At 42.5% G+C, this 14,067-nt stretch overlaps 1 protein-coding gene across 3 annotated transcripts in view; it reads left to right on the plus strand.

Annotated features, from left to right (window-relative positions):
* The window catches only part of LNX1 (ligand of numb-protein X 1), a 197,169-nt gene that overhangs the window by 56,918 nt on the left and 126,184 nt on the right, over positions 1-14,067 (plus strand). For 2 of the 3 annotated variants that reach the window (XM_073017370.1, XM_007998702.3), the window contains exon 2: positions 7,311-7,438. The gene's annotated coding sequence lies outside the window, so the exon portion shown is untranslated. Of the gene's footprint in view, positions 1-5,360; positions 5,542-7,310; positions 7,439-14,067 lie in introns of all 3 variants that reach the window. The other variant, XM_073017369.1, reaches the window with a different exon arrangement.

Consider the following 14,067-nt stretch of genomic DNA (forward strand, 5'->3'; position numbering starts at 1 on the left):
GAAAATTAAATGTTATAAAGTTAGCTCCCTTCCCAAAGTGTACAGGCTTTGACTCTCAAGAAAACGAAGAGATGACTCAAGATGTAACTTAACAATGAGTAATCCCTCCCTTCCTCCATTCCTTCCCTTGACTTATATTCACCTTTAGTTCTCTTAACTAATATATATCAAAGGCCTCCTGTGTTTCTTCCAAATACCAGGCTAAGTCTGAGATTATATGGAAAGTCACATTCCTTTCCTCACTGTCTAGAGAGGAAACAGTCTTTAAAAATTGCAGTCAGGGCCAGGTGCAGTGGCTCACACCTCTAGTCCTACCATTTTGGGAGGCCAAGGCAGGAGGATCGCTTGGGCCCAGGAGTTTGAGACCAGCCTGGGCAACTTGGTGAGACCCCATCTCTACAAAAAATACAAAAATTTGCTGGACACGGTGGTGCACGCCTGTAGTCCTAGGTACTTGGGAGGCTGAGGTGGAGAATCCCTTGATCACAAGGAGGTCAAGGCTAGAGTAAACCGTGATTGTGCCACTGCACTCCAGCCTGGACAACAAAGCAAGACCCTGTCTCAAAAAAAAAAAAAAATCACGGTCAGTAAAATAATTGCTGAAGCAGAGTGTGTCACGAGTGCAGAACGGGCATCAATATCTGCTTGGGGAAGTCAGGAAGGTCCTGTAAAGGAGATGGCATCTGAGCTGAGCCCTGTAGATGGAGGAATAATCCTGCCTGAGACTGAGTCTCAAGTCTGCCCATAACCAACCAGGCATGTTGGACAAGTTACTTTACCTCGCAGAGACTCAGTCTGTTCACCTGTTTGTAGTTAGCTCATGGGATTTTTTTTGCCAGGATTCAGAACATGGGCAAAGAGCATAATATCGATCTAGAAAACGGTTCAACAAATGTTAGGATGGCGCAACAATGGTACAACAAATGTTAGAAATAACCATAAAAATATCCAGCCTGGTTGTTATGGGAACCACAGACAGTCAGGTTTGGGGAGTATCCAAGGGGGACCCTTTTTTCTCATCTAGGTTCAGGACAATTTGAGAAAATTTTAAATGAATAATTATGGAGGCCAAAATATCACCTTTGAAATGGCAACAGCTAAATTGGAGAATAAGGTTAGAACAAGGGAAACAGAGCTAGAAGGCACTCAGACTGAGCAGATGTGGGCATAGCAGCCTCCTAGACAGAAGCCTGCCCTGGAGAGACTCAGAGTGTGGAGCCACAGAGGAAAGCTCTGGCTCACTTTCAAGAGAGGAAAGAGAGGTGCAAACCCAAGTTTGCCCTGCTGTTCATTTCCATTTTACCAGCCAAGGACTCCCAGGGACAGAGGGAGTGAAGGGTGGAACATGGCCAGAATGTGCTTGGAAAACCAGTTCCCTGTGGAAATGGGGGTCGGGCAGTGCACCCCTCTAACACCGTGTTACTAGGGCATGGGGCTGGCAGGTGGTGGCATTCTGTGCTTGCAAAGGATCAGAGATATGGATAAAGTTTGAAGGCAGGCAGGGGCCAGATCACAAAATGCCTCACAGCCCAGGCAAGGCAAAGGAGCTGAGGGTGCATGACTACTGAAAAGACAGGAAGAGGGACTGATCGGGAATATCAATTGATAGATTGACAAGGAGAGTGATAAGTGCATTGCAAAGCATACATGGGTAGAGGCACTCATTTCCAGGCTTGTAGAAAAAGAAGGCTAGCAATGTGGTTTTGCCAGGTCCTTAGGAAGCTAAAGATGCTGGCAAGGAAGTAGGATCTGGGCTAGATGGACCTAAAGTGAAACTAGTAAGGAACAGATATTCTTGGGCAGCCTCCCGGAGTCCAGGAACCAGACAGTACAGTCCATTCAGAAAGAAGGTAAAATTTGAGGAAGGGAATGAAAAATCTGAATGGATAAGAAAATACAGTAGAGAGTTGCATTCTCATATTTCTTTTGAAATGGGAGATTTTGGGGTGATAACAAGATCTAAGGGGTGGCCCAGAGAATGGGTAACTCAATAGAAGTAGAGGGGAATGTCATTGTCATTATAGTAGAGGGAAGTCAGGGATGCTGGAAGGGTCATCTACAAGAATGTGGAAGCCTTCAGGATGAAGTCAAAGTTAACAAGGAGAAGAGACATTTTAAATCTGGTGTGTGGAACTGGGTCAACTAAGTTGCCATGTATGAAGGATCCAAGAAAGAAACAAAGACATGGCAACCTTCAAAATAGCAACAGTCACCACCAAAAAATTCCCTGGGAATAATCTACCTTGTTTATGCAAGAATGGAGATCATAGAAACATAAAAACATGTATAATTGTCATAAGATATAGGTCTCGTGACCATTATAAAGACAGTAACAATGAAGTTTTTTTTTTTGTTTTTTCTCCTACTAAAGAAGAACGTGCTGACCACAAATCAGTGTGGTAAACTTTCACAAAATATGCGCCAACTTCAATAATTGATTTAATTTTCATTTTCCTGAGATTCTCTCTCTCTCCCCAAAAGCACACAAACCAGAGAAGTGTTTCCTCCTAAACTGTAGAGCCATAGATTACCCTAGAAACTCATCTGCAAACTAGGTGACACACAGGTTGTGAGTTTGTGAGAGAAATGGAATTATCTTCCATATACACAAAACCAGATAGCATTCTATCACATCAGCTGATGTTTGTGACTATTACTATTATTTCCCATAATTGCCCCTCTGAGATCTGCTCGTTGGCGTTATGCTAAGCACATATAATTACCCAATAAAAGATATGGAGCTGAGCTCATTTTAAAAAGTAATTACAACCAATATGATAGTATATAATGTAACAAGCAAGTCCAAATCATAATGTTAAATACCTTCAGAAGATAGCCAAAAAGGCATTTTATAGAGATGACTTTTATTAAAGTCAAATGGAATATGTCCATTTTAGTTGTGGCATTCAGTCATCTTAGACAACTCTAGAAATATGTTGTGGGAAAAAAAAAATAGGAAGCAAAACAGGGGCAAAGTAATTCTGCTGAATCACAAGGCATGGTCTTTGCCGTAGGTTCATTGCCAGGAAGAGTCCTTGAGAACACCAGACTTCATTGTGGAGATCTACAAGAAAAGAGCTTTGAAGACAGACCTCCTTCCCCCACTTAGATTTCCCTGTCAAGATATATAAAGGAATTAAAACTAATCAAAAAGCCCAAGTGAGCCGGCTGGTTAACTAGGACAGGCCCAACTTTGAGTTCAGAAAGCTTTCTAATGCTTTCCACCTGCCTATGCAAAGAACAGTTTCCAGGATATGTTGACTGCAAAGGAGGCTTGTTCCTAGAGAGAAAGATCATATGGTTGCTGAAATGGCATATCCTGGAAGTTTAGCTCAATGCTGAAAACCATTGTCATGCGTAAGAAATTACCCCATGCCCAAGATACTGAGTTTCTTTTTCTTAAGCTGTTTAATCATCATGAGAAAAGTAGTCAACAGGCATGTGAGGACATGAAGCAGTTAGCCTTTGAGGTTCCCAAGGCTCTTTACAGTCTCACCCCATCTAAAGTTAGCAATCAGTGGATCCTCTTCGCCCCAGCAAGGTGCATATTTCATTGTCTCATATTCCTCTTCTCCCCCACCACATACATGTTCCTCCCCAACAGATATCTGCTATGATCATTCCTGTTCCACCCAGGCCGCTGCTTTGTCTGGAATGGTCTGTGCCCTCTCACCACCTCTCCAAATCCTTCAAGGCCCAATTCATGTTCCTTTCTTCATGAAATATTCCCCAATGGCACCAGCCAACACCAATATTTTTGCTTCCTGATCAGCCCTCTTTTCTGTCTCACTTATTGTCCAACTAGAGATAGAAAAGGGGACCAAGTGGCTCGCACCTGTAATCCCAGCACTTTGGGAGGCTGAGGTGGGAGGATCACTTGAGGTCAGGAGTTTGAGAACAGCCTGGGCAACATAGTGAGACCTCATCTCCAGAAAAAAATTTAAAAACTAGTTGGGCATGGTGGCACGTGCCTGTGGTCCCAGCTACTTGGGATGCTAAGGTGGGAGGAGCACTTGAGCCCAGGAGGTTGGGGCTGCAGTGAGCCATGATGGCACCACTGCACTACAGTGGATGACAAAGGGAGAGTTGCCTCTAAAAAATATGTATATAAAAGAAAGAAAGAAAAGAAAGTAAGAAAGTAAAAGAAAAGGGTTTGATCTTGGGGGTTAAAACCAACTGCTAGTGTGCCTGGAGTAATACCTTCAGTATTCCAAAGCTCCTTCTGAGTTGAAAAGTGTCATAGTCTTTACCAATGACAGTGAGAAGGGTATGGGAGGAGGGAATGGAACACTATATGTCCAGGATTTGCCAAGCCTAGTCTAAACCATTCTTCTTGGTAGTGGTTTATAATGAAACTTAATTTTTTATTCTCTCATATTATTCAAACGTATGCAGTTCCATGTTCTCACGGCCATTCGGATTAACTTTTCAGATTTTAAAGTGATAGACTGCGAAAGTTACAGAGAAAAATGACCATAAAAGATGTCATAGAGAGTTACAACTGGTCATTCTTGAGGGGTCCCTCAAGCTGGCCTTCTATCTTGGCGTTGGTTTGATAAGCTCTCAAAAGATTATTTCAAGTGTGCACCCGGGGTGATGGATTTCCTGATATATTTTCTCATAAATATATGCATGAATTTATGAATATATATGTGTGTGTGTATATATATATATATTTTTAATACAAACACTTTCAGTGTATAGACCAGATTACTAATTAATTTCCAAACGGAGACATCCTTTATCAGAAACTACACTCCCCAGGGCTACTTCTACAGGTTTCTCCGTCTCCTTCTGAATAATGGGTAAGAAGTTGCATGTGTCCAGGAAGTGTCCCAGTGAGCATGAAATCAGAACCTTCCTTCCTTTCTTTCCAGTGGTTAAAAAGTGGGCCTTGATTAAAAACTGCTCTGCCACTTGCTGATGAGCTTGTCCTTAGGCAGCTTCTCAGTTTCACTATGTCTTGGTTTTCCCAGCTGTAGAATGCAAATAGCAATAATACTTGACACAGCGTTCTTGTACAAAGTGCTCAGAACAATAAGTAGCACCTGTTAAACACAATGTTCGTTTTTATGATTACATTTTTTTCTAGTAGTTTAGAAATATCATTTCCATGATAACGTAATCGCCCTAATGGCCAAAAAAAAAAAAAAAAAGCCCATATTATTATTTTTAAACCCATGCATATTATTCAAAATCCAGGAGTACCAAGAAAGATCTCACCTGAGAAGGCTAATGGTGTAAAACTGTTTCTTCTCTTCCTTTATACACTATACCTGGGAATTAGCTTCACTCCTGAATTAACTTTACTTCTCTATTTTCTTTCTGTTTTACAACAACTCATCACACCATGGATGTAGATGACTGTGTGGATGTGAATATGGCAAGTGAAACCTCACAATCTCCAGGCTGCTCAGTGAAGCTTTATGCGAATTCATTTCACCTGCACCCCTTCCCCTGCCCACCCAAGGCCTTGAACCCAAGCCTGTGATCCCCTCTCAAGTCGGATCCTGCCCTTCGCCAAAGGCAAGACTGCTGAAGGTGTGGCCTTCTAGATGATTCATCAGGTGGGCGGGCTCGCCCTCCCCTCCCCCTTGCCCAGGGGACACGCTGTCCGCGTGAAGGGGTGCCTTTGTGTGAGTGATGTTTTTCAATTATCAAACTAGTGGCGTGAAACCTTTTCCTGAAACACCTGCGTGTAAAAGGTTTTGTTACCTCCCTTTTTTTCTTTTAAATAATAAAGGAATAGCCACACCTACCTTAGTTTCTACTGGATAAAAACTGAATAGTTTTGTTGTTGTTGTTGTTTGTTTTCTTAAGCCTTCAACTCTCAAAAGACACAGAGTTCCCAGGTGCAAAGAGGTAGCTTAGACCTGTCTGGAGCGGCTCGGGGACAGGAGCCAGCTCCCCTGAGGTCAAGCACCAGAGCAGGCCCCCAGCCCCCGCCCTCGACTACAATTTCTCTTCCTTCCCCTCCCGCTTGCTTTGCGAGCTATTGACTGGCTGCAGCCAGCCAAGGCCCAGGCTGTAGGAATCCGGACTTCCTTTTCTTCCCTCTCCCATTTTTCCTTCTCTCTCCCTCCTCCCACCAACCAAACCCCAAAACCTCTAGGTAGTCCAATATTAAAACCGGTGGAATCAAAGCATTCCCAAAATCAGGAGGAGGGAAAGAAGAAGATGAGGGAGGCAAAAGTAGGAGGAAAAGAGGAATGTCAATATTTATTTTCCTGAAGGGGAAAAGAATTCTCTCTGGGCAGGCAGGCCATCCTCCCGGAGGGGGAATCCACAGTTTCCTTAGGTAGTAAGTTCCAGGAATGCTGGATGCAGGTGGTAAAAATACACAGCGTTTCAGTGGGATGATGGGAGATGTTTACAGCCTTCCTGGGAAGATGCCAGAGGGTGTAACAGTCCTGGGATACCTCCCAGCTGCCTGCTGTGGTACTGGATGAGTTTATGCTTCCTTTCCTGCTGGAAAAGGTGAAGCAACCAGTGACTTGTCCAGGGTCACACACCACGCTTGGGACAGAAATAACTCTGACGCCTCTTTCCTGGCTATAACAGCAGACAACATCGCCTGATGAGTGTACTACCATTCCAATCTGAATCATTTAAATTGCTCCTAATTGCAGGCCTGCAGTGCACTGTAACTGCCATATGACTGTAACTGCCAAGCCAGCTGAGATAGGAATGACTGAAGTTTTGCAAATTCCTGAATATGGAATTAAAAATGCTGGGCGGTGGAGGGGTAGGGCAAAAGTGTTTGAAAACCACTTTGAAGCTGCCGACAGGTATCCTATTTAGAATTGCTTAAAAGATGAATTGGAAATGTCACCTTAAATTTGTCATTTTATTGGAATGAGAGAAACACTTGGTGTTCAAATGGATGCCATTCAAAAAGGCACCTCAGATATTTCTAAGCAATCGAGCTTCACACTCTTCCTTTTTGTGTCTGCAAAATTACTGTCTCATTTTGGTGTTTAAACTTCCCTTTTAACTCCTTTGTGGGCAGATATGGGGAAAGGGGAGGGCCTGGGAAACAACCTGGCATTTGACTTCAGATCTGAACACGGGGCTGGACACGTGCTTTGCTCAGGAAAGAAAGTAAATTCCACCTGGCAAATTGCTCTAACTGATTCATTTGTCCACAAAGAGACGCCACCCACCTGCTTGCAGGTATTCAGGTAAATGACAGGTAGGCGGGGCCTCCTGTTTCAATCCCTAAGGTCTCAGCAATGCTTTATCTGTCGGGGCTTCCGTGATGTCACCCATTTCCTGCTCTGGACCAACCAATGCCGTCCTCCTTCCTCCAGGCACCTGTTCACCAAAGTTGAGGCCGGTCACAACTCCGGCGGCCCAAGGAGCTGCTCGGTTCACCCACAAGGGATGAGCGCTGCCTGCCCGCTGCTGCTTGGAGAGCCCCAGGCAGTCGCTTGAAGAGGTGAGTTGAAACCCTCCATTTTTCTTTCTTGGCATTTAGACCACTGGCCCCTGAGGGCTCTGAACAAGGAATTTGAATGAAAAAATACAAGCTGAATGGCTTGTCTCTAGTGTTTGCCCCAGAGGGAGAAGGTTTTTTGAGAGAGAATAGTAGAGAGATGCCTTTGACATTCTAGTTGCACAATAAATATCCAGGCCAGATATTTAATCCTTTTTGTTTCTCTGATCATTAGTCCAGCCTGTGCTCGTCCTCGTGCTTGATCTGATTAAAACAACAACAACCTAAAGAGAAGTAGAGTGAAGGCTTTTGTTTTGAAACTTAGCTGGAAGGTGCCGATCTGTTCACTCTTTTAAGGGGGCTAGGAGGCCAGGGCAGACTGGATTCGGAGCTCTTATTTTTACCGTTTCCCCCCCCCCCCCCCCCATATTTTGATCTAAACCTGTGAGGTGTCCCTAGATCTTTTTTTTCTTTCCCCCTGAAAACCTATTCCTCAGGGCAAGTTCTGTTGCCCTATTCAGAAGCTGTCCGTTCCAGTTTTCCTTTCTTTCTTCTCTGAAAAAGTCTACCATTTTCTTTGCTCTTTGTTGAGCACTCTTTTAAATACGACTTTGCAGTATGCATTTAGAATTTGTTTACATTTAGACCTGGACTGGCTGCCTGCTGACCTTTGGTTACAGTAAGGATTAATTCCCTGTTTGCCGCAAGAATGTGACTTCAGGTCTGATTTTTAATTTTTTGGACCTCTTTGGCTTTTTCTGTCTCTTTTTCTTTTAATAGCAAATATACTGAGGAAATTGTTCTGCCATGACCTGACTTTTAAAGTAATTTTACCTCTAGGATCCATTTTTGTTTTCTTAATCCTGATCACACAGCCTGTACTGCTTCTGTTCTTGACAGCCCAATAGTCAAACTCTTTACCCAATATTATTGTCAGAGAAAGGAAACCATTTTTAAGCCCAACTCCCTGCTGGGATGAGCTGGAAAAGTTGGAAGAAGAAATAAATCTGTGAGATGCTTCATTCTAGATTCCATCATCAGCTGTTTTTCTGAGATTTAAGTTAGCAGATATGTTTGCAAGGGAATAATCTGTTAGGAATTATGCTCCTATTCATCCACCCAGAAATACAAAGTGCATGTAAATTCTCCAAAGGTATGAATTGAAACAAACAGATCATTTTTGCCTTAGACAGACAGATGTTTTTCACCACTAAGAATCTGCCCAGTTCTTGTTGCCAATTTCTGTCTTACTGTTTGGAGGCCCGTATTGTTCTTTCTTAACTGACCTTTGTTTATTATTTTCCCCAAGCTTGTGAGTTTAGGGGGTGGGGTTTGGCTACCACTTGTCTTTTACTAAGGTTCTCACTTGATTCAAAGCTAGGACCTTCTGGATAAAAGTGCATCTAAACCTCTCCTCAAGATTACATTGTCTCTGGTTTACCATGGTTGATAAGTGCTTTTCATAGTAGTTAATTTACGACTAAATAAATCATTTTATCACTGTATGTCAGCATGTCTGAGTATTAAAGGAGCAAAGCTGTAGACACTGTACCCACAGGGAGAAGAAAGGAAAGAAGTGACAAAGACTGAAATTCAGAGTCAGATTGTCTAGCATGCAGTTGGTCTATTGGGTAATTTACACACAAGTTCTGTCCAGAGTTCCTGTGGTAACTCCACCCATTGTTCAAGTGGACATAGGCCTGATGGAAAAATGTACAATCTCCTTCATTTATATCCTTGAGCAAGTTACTTCTCTGACTTTCAGTTTCTTCATCGGTAAGATGGGAGATAATAATCCCCATGATCTAACGTGGTTGTAAGAAGTAAATGAGGTAGCTAATGTATGTTAGCATCCAGCAACCAATGCCTGGTGCTAACTGGTGCCAAACTGAGGCTAGGTTCTTCCTTTGGAAGGAATTTTCCTAGGTTGCTTGGAGGACAGAGTCTGACACTATCAAGATAAAGATCTTATGTGGTTGCAATTGTAGGAACCTTGATAGTTCTTGTTATTGTAATTAATTGTAGGTAATTAACTTCAATGTTAACAGTTTGGAAAAAGAAAACAGGAGGAGAATGCTTAAACGATGTCATTAAACAAGGTGGGCAGATTTGTCTCTACTAGCCTCCCAGGCAAAGCTTTTAGAAGTTGATGGCCGGCTGTGATTTCTTCCTTTTCCCACCCTAAGGCTTTCATCCTGCCACAGACCCACAAAATGTGATTCTCCACATTCTTCCATCGCCTTTTGGGGGAAATGTCCTGTTGTCATTGCTGTAATCTGACTTGGCAGAGAGTTCTTTTTGCTGTCAGTCGTGCTATCTCCAGGGCAGACCAGGCGTTTGGTCTCCTCCAGTCTCACAGATAAACCCCCTTCTCCCTAGCCAGAGTGAGGGTTCATGCCAAGCCACGGGCAGGAGGAAGCCCCTGGTTTGGAGCCTGCATTGTACCATAGAAGGGAGGTTCATGACCCATTGGATGTGATTGGTCTTGTCATGGAATACCCTGTGCCCTTGGATGACCTTGAGTCATTGCATATAAGCAGTTGTGTGCCCAGAGCCCTGGTCACTTCTCTGGGTCTTGCCCTTCAGAGATACCACAAGTTTTCATCATTCAAGAGTCAGGGATTAGTGGACTGAGGTCAGCTTGCCTACAGAACCCTAAGGGAGAACCCCAACCTCCCTGCATGTCAGTTTCCTTAGCGACATTTTCCCCCAAAGGATGCTAAAATGGTGTACTTCACAGGCCCCCTCAGTCCTTACTACTGAAGCAAGGTGGGCTGCATGCCTAGGTGGGTAGGTCAGACTGACTGGGGGGACTGGGTAGTGCCTCACTAGAAAATATCAATCTTATTCATTCCATTCTAGGTGGGGCAATGCTACTGCTTTAGAATAGTGGTCTTGTCTCCGGCATCAGGCTGCCTACCTCAGTTTTCAAAACCCAGATCTACCATGTGCTACCTCTGTGACCCGGGACAGATTCTTTAACGTGCTTTCATCAGCTGTGTAATAGGGTTATCATGAAGATGAAATGGGTTGAAATGTGTAAAGTGCTTGGAATGGTACCTGCCACAGTGTTAGTTGTTACTAGTATTATTTTCTTGAAAGGAAGGCATAGTTGATAGTATCAGACAGGTCTGTGTATCAGACCCAGTTCTACCATGTAGTTGCTAGCCTAAATAAGTTCCTTAATATTTCATTGCTTTGGTTTCATCATCTGGGAAATGAAATACTTCCCAGACTCAGTGCTGTTGGGAGGAATAATTGAAATAATTACATGGAAAGTGCCTGGTATATTGTAAATGTTCAGTGAGTGTTAACTATTGTTACATTATTTTAAACATTGTTATATTGCTTACAGTTAGACATCTTAGATCATGCTACTATCTGGATGTAATAATGATGGAAACGGTAGTACGCTGAGGGCCAAAGACTGAGCAAAAAAGATTTCCCGAAAGGCTCCCAAAGACAGAGGAGGAAATCCTGTTCACAAAGATTGTGTTGTTTCTCTTGGAGTTCCAGGGTAGAGTGGCTGGCAGTGGAAATGCCTTGTCTTTCATAAACCTGTGGGGAGTGGGCTTCTGTGATGTAAGTAAACAGTGGGTCTTCCTGGAGCAGTGATTTCCTGGCTTCACCTGTCACTGTCTCCTTGTCTCCATGACCTTGGCTAAGACTTCCTTTCTATATTTGAATTCCTCACTGAAAGTGAAGAAAATAGGGTCTGGTGGGATCTTGACTACTTTTTTTTTCCTTTCACCCTGTTGACCAGGATACGATCTTGACTACTTGAAATGCCATCTGTAAGATGCTGGCAAGGCGAGGACAGATAAGAGGTGCTCTAAAGTGTGTCCTCCTCATTGCCTCAGTATTCATGGACTTCCCAGTAGCATATAACTACTCCTGATATTTATGTGCTGACATTACATAGACTCCCTTTTATGTGGTTGGCAAATTTGTTGTCCTCTGACAATGCCTCCAAAGTATCAAAGGCTTTTCAAAACTATTTGGAAGGAAGACTGTGTCACTGTTCCTGGGTTAATAGGATTTAATCATCAACTATCCCCAAAGAATAGGGTTGACATGAAAACCATAAAAAACCATAAAATGTGGAAAACTACACGGAGCTGAAATCAGGAACAGAAAATGTTGGTTGTCTCCCGTAAACTTTATATGTTTACCATTTCCTCCATTTTGTTCTGTGTGACATAAGGACACCAGAGTGACCTATTTGGTTAGTTACACAGGTACACACTTCAGATCAGTAAGAGGAAGAACTTTGTATGAATTAGAGTTGTCTGAAAATGTAGTAGGTTGCCTTTTGGGATACTGAGTTTCTTGTCACTAAAGGTGATCATTTTTTTTGGCATATTTAGTGCACGGTGTATGTTTGCTGGATGAGTGAATGAATTAATAAATGAATGACAAAGAGGATTTGTATTTTTCAGCTGCACATACACTCATCTGTAAAGTGAAGATTACCTTAATGATCTCGAATAGGATTATTTTAGATTAAATGAAAAAACAAGTTGAATACCCAGCACAATATCTTGCATATTGCAAACTACTCATTAAATAGTAATAATCATTATTTTTTACTTTATATTCTAAAAAGAATTTCTGCCTCAGGTGGAAGGTAGACAAGATGATCCACCAATTTGAGATTTCCAGTTTTTACAGTCATCTGTTTAGTCTTGTTCTCTTCGCCTCTGCCCTTCTTCATCTACCCGTCTGAAAGAACTTCTCTCTGCTCTAGAAAGCCAAGTTCCTTGACGTGGTAAGTTGACTAGTACACTTCTAACAGTGGGAGTAAGTTCTATCCCAATTAACCAGGGCCATTTTTGGTAACATCACTAATTTGTGACTTGGAATGTGTGGACTTAGACTCCACCATTTTTTTCAAGTGATTCTTATTTGCTTCTTGTGTTTGATGCGTTTGTCACAGGCACACAAAAGACCTCACCGGCAGCAGAGTCGAAACTCTCCAAGAATTTTCTTTAATAGCCTCTTGGCACAACAGCACATGCATGATGGGGAGGTCTAAATATGTCATTGCTATCTGCTGAGATGATTTGCATAATTTGTTTATGACTGCTTTTGACAGTCACGTGGCCTTTTCTGAATAGAGCGCAGCATGTTTAGGCTCCTGCATACTCGCATTAATACATGACTCACCGTATGTTTTCAGACTCCTCATTAAATGTGATTGTCAGATTTATATTATGTCTTCCACAACAGACACACACTCAGTCATTCTATCTGTGGCCTTTTTTTTTCCCTTGAGACCCTTCGCAAATTTATCTAACAGTCATCTCTGAAGGCGTCTGTGTTCTAACTTATTAATGGATTAAAGGGAAATTAATACATTTTCTACTAGGGTAGAGTTGCTAAATATGTAGCAATCTAAGTGTCTGCCATCTCCAGATATTTTTCCCTATTTCTGAGCCCTATAGAGAAGTGTTGGAAAGGATCACTGGGAGTGTTCACCACATTCCTGCAGGAATACCCCTGGAAATATGTAGCTGCCATAACAAATCCCCATAAACTTGGCAGCTTAAAACAACTCCCATTTATTCTCTCACAGTTCTGGAGGCTGGAAGTTTGAAATCAAGGTAACAGCAGGGCCACACTTCTCTGAAGGCTCCAGGAGAGGGTCTTCCCTGGTCTCTTTCAGTTTCTGGTGGCTCTAGACTTTCCTTGGCTTGTGAGTGCATCATTCCAATCTCTGCCTCTGTCCTCACATCAGCTTCTCCTCTGTATTTGTCTTCTCCTCCTGTCTTATAAGTGTCTAAGGACATCTGTCATTGGATTTAGGATGCACTCAGATAATCCAGGATGATCTCATCTCAAGATCCTAAACCTCATGACATCTTCTTAGATCGTTTTCCTGTAAGGTCATAGTCACAGGTTCTGGGGTTAAGACATGGATATATCTTTTGCCAGGACCATCATTCTACCCACTGTATCCCCAGCTGACAACCATATACACAAGCTCTTCCAACTACTTATGGAGAGATTTCTTGTCCACTTGTAGGCTGAAATACTGAGCAAAGTACAGGCAAGGAGAGTCAGAATTGGCAGCCATTACCACTACCTTCATTTATTTCTATGTTCATGCCACAGTAATAAGTGTTTTGTACTCTAAAGGCCTACTGAGTTCTTCCAGTCAATAGTGTGATATATCTAATAAGACAAGCCAGTAAAAACCATCATAGATTGCATTAGTAGACACATAGTAGTAACACAGGTTAAGGAAGTGATCACTCCAGGGAATCCCGAGTCCACCAAACCAAAACAGAACAACTTCACTTCCAGGTCCATGTTTTCAAAGGGATCTTAACAAACTATAAGGTATCCTAGGTAGATCTTTTACCACCACCTGGACTACCCAGGAAGACAGTTGGAAGAACCAAAGACAAAGAGAAAAACCACCAATGCTGTCTTTAATTTGGGGATGTGTGTGTCATATTTTGAGGAGGCAAATGTGATATATGTTACACTTAAAGGCAGAAAAAGGCCAAAGGCCAAAGTAATGTGGGAAGCATTCAGCTATTTGAAAACCTGACCAGTTCTCCATCAGTGGAAGTGTTTCAAGTAGAAGCTGGTAGGTCCTGTAGGGATCTTGAAAAGAGGATTTTTCT

The sequence above is a fragment of the Chlorocebus sabaeus genome, chromosome 7 (assembly GCF_047675955.1).
Source record: "Chlorocebus sabaeus isolate Y175 chromosome 7, mChlSab1.0.hap1, whole genome shotgun sequence".
Classification (NCBI taxonomy): Eukaryota; Metazoa; Chordata; class Mammalia; order Primates; family Cercopithecidae; genus Chlorocebus; species Chlorocebus sabaeus.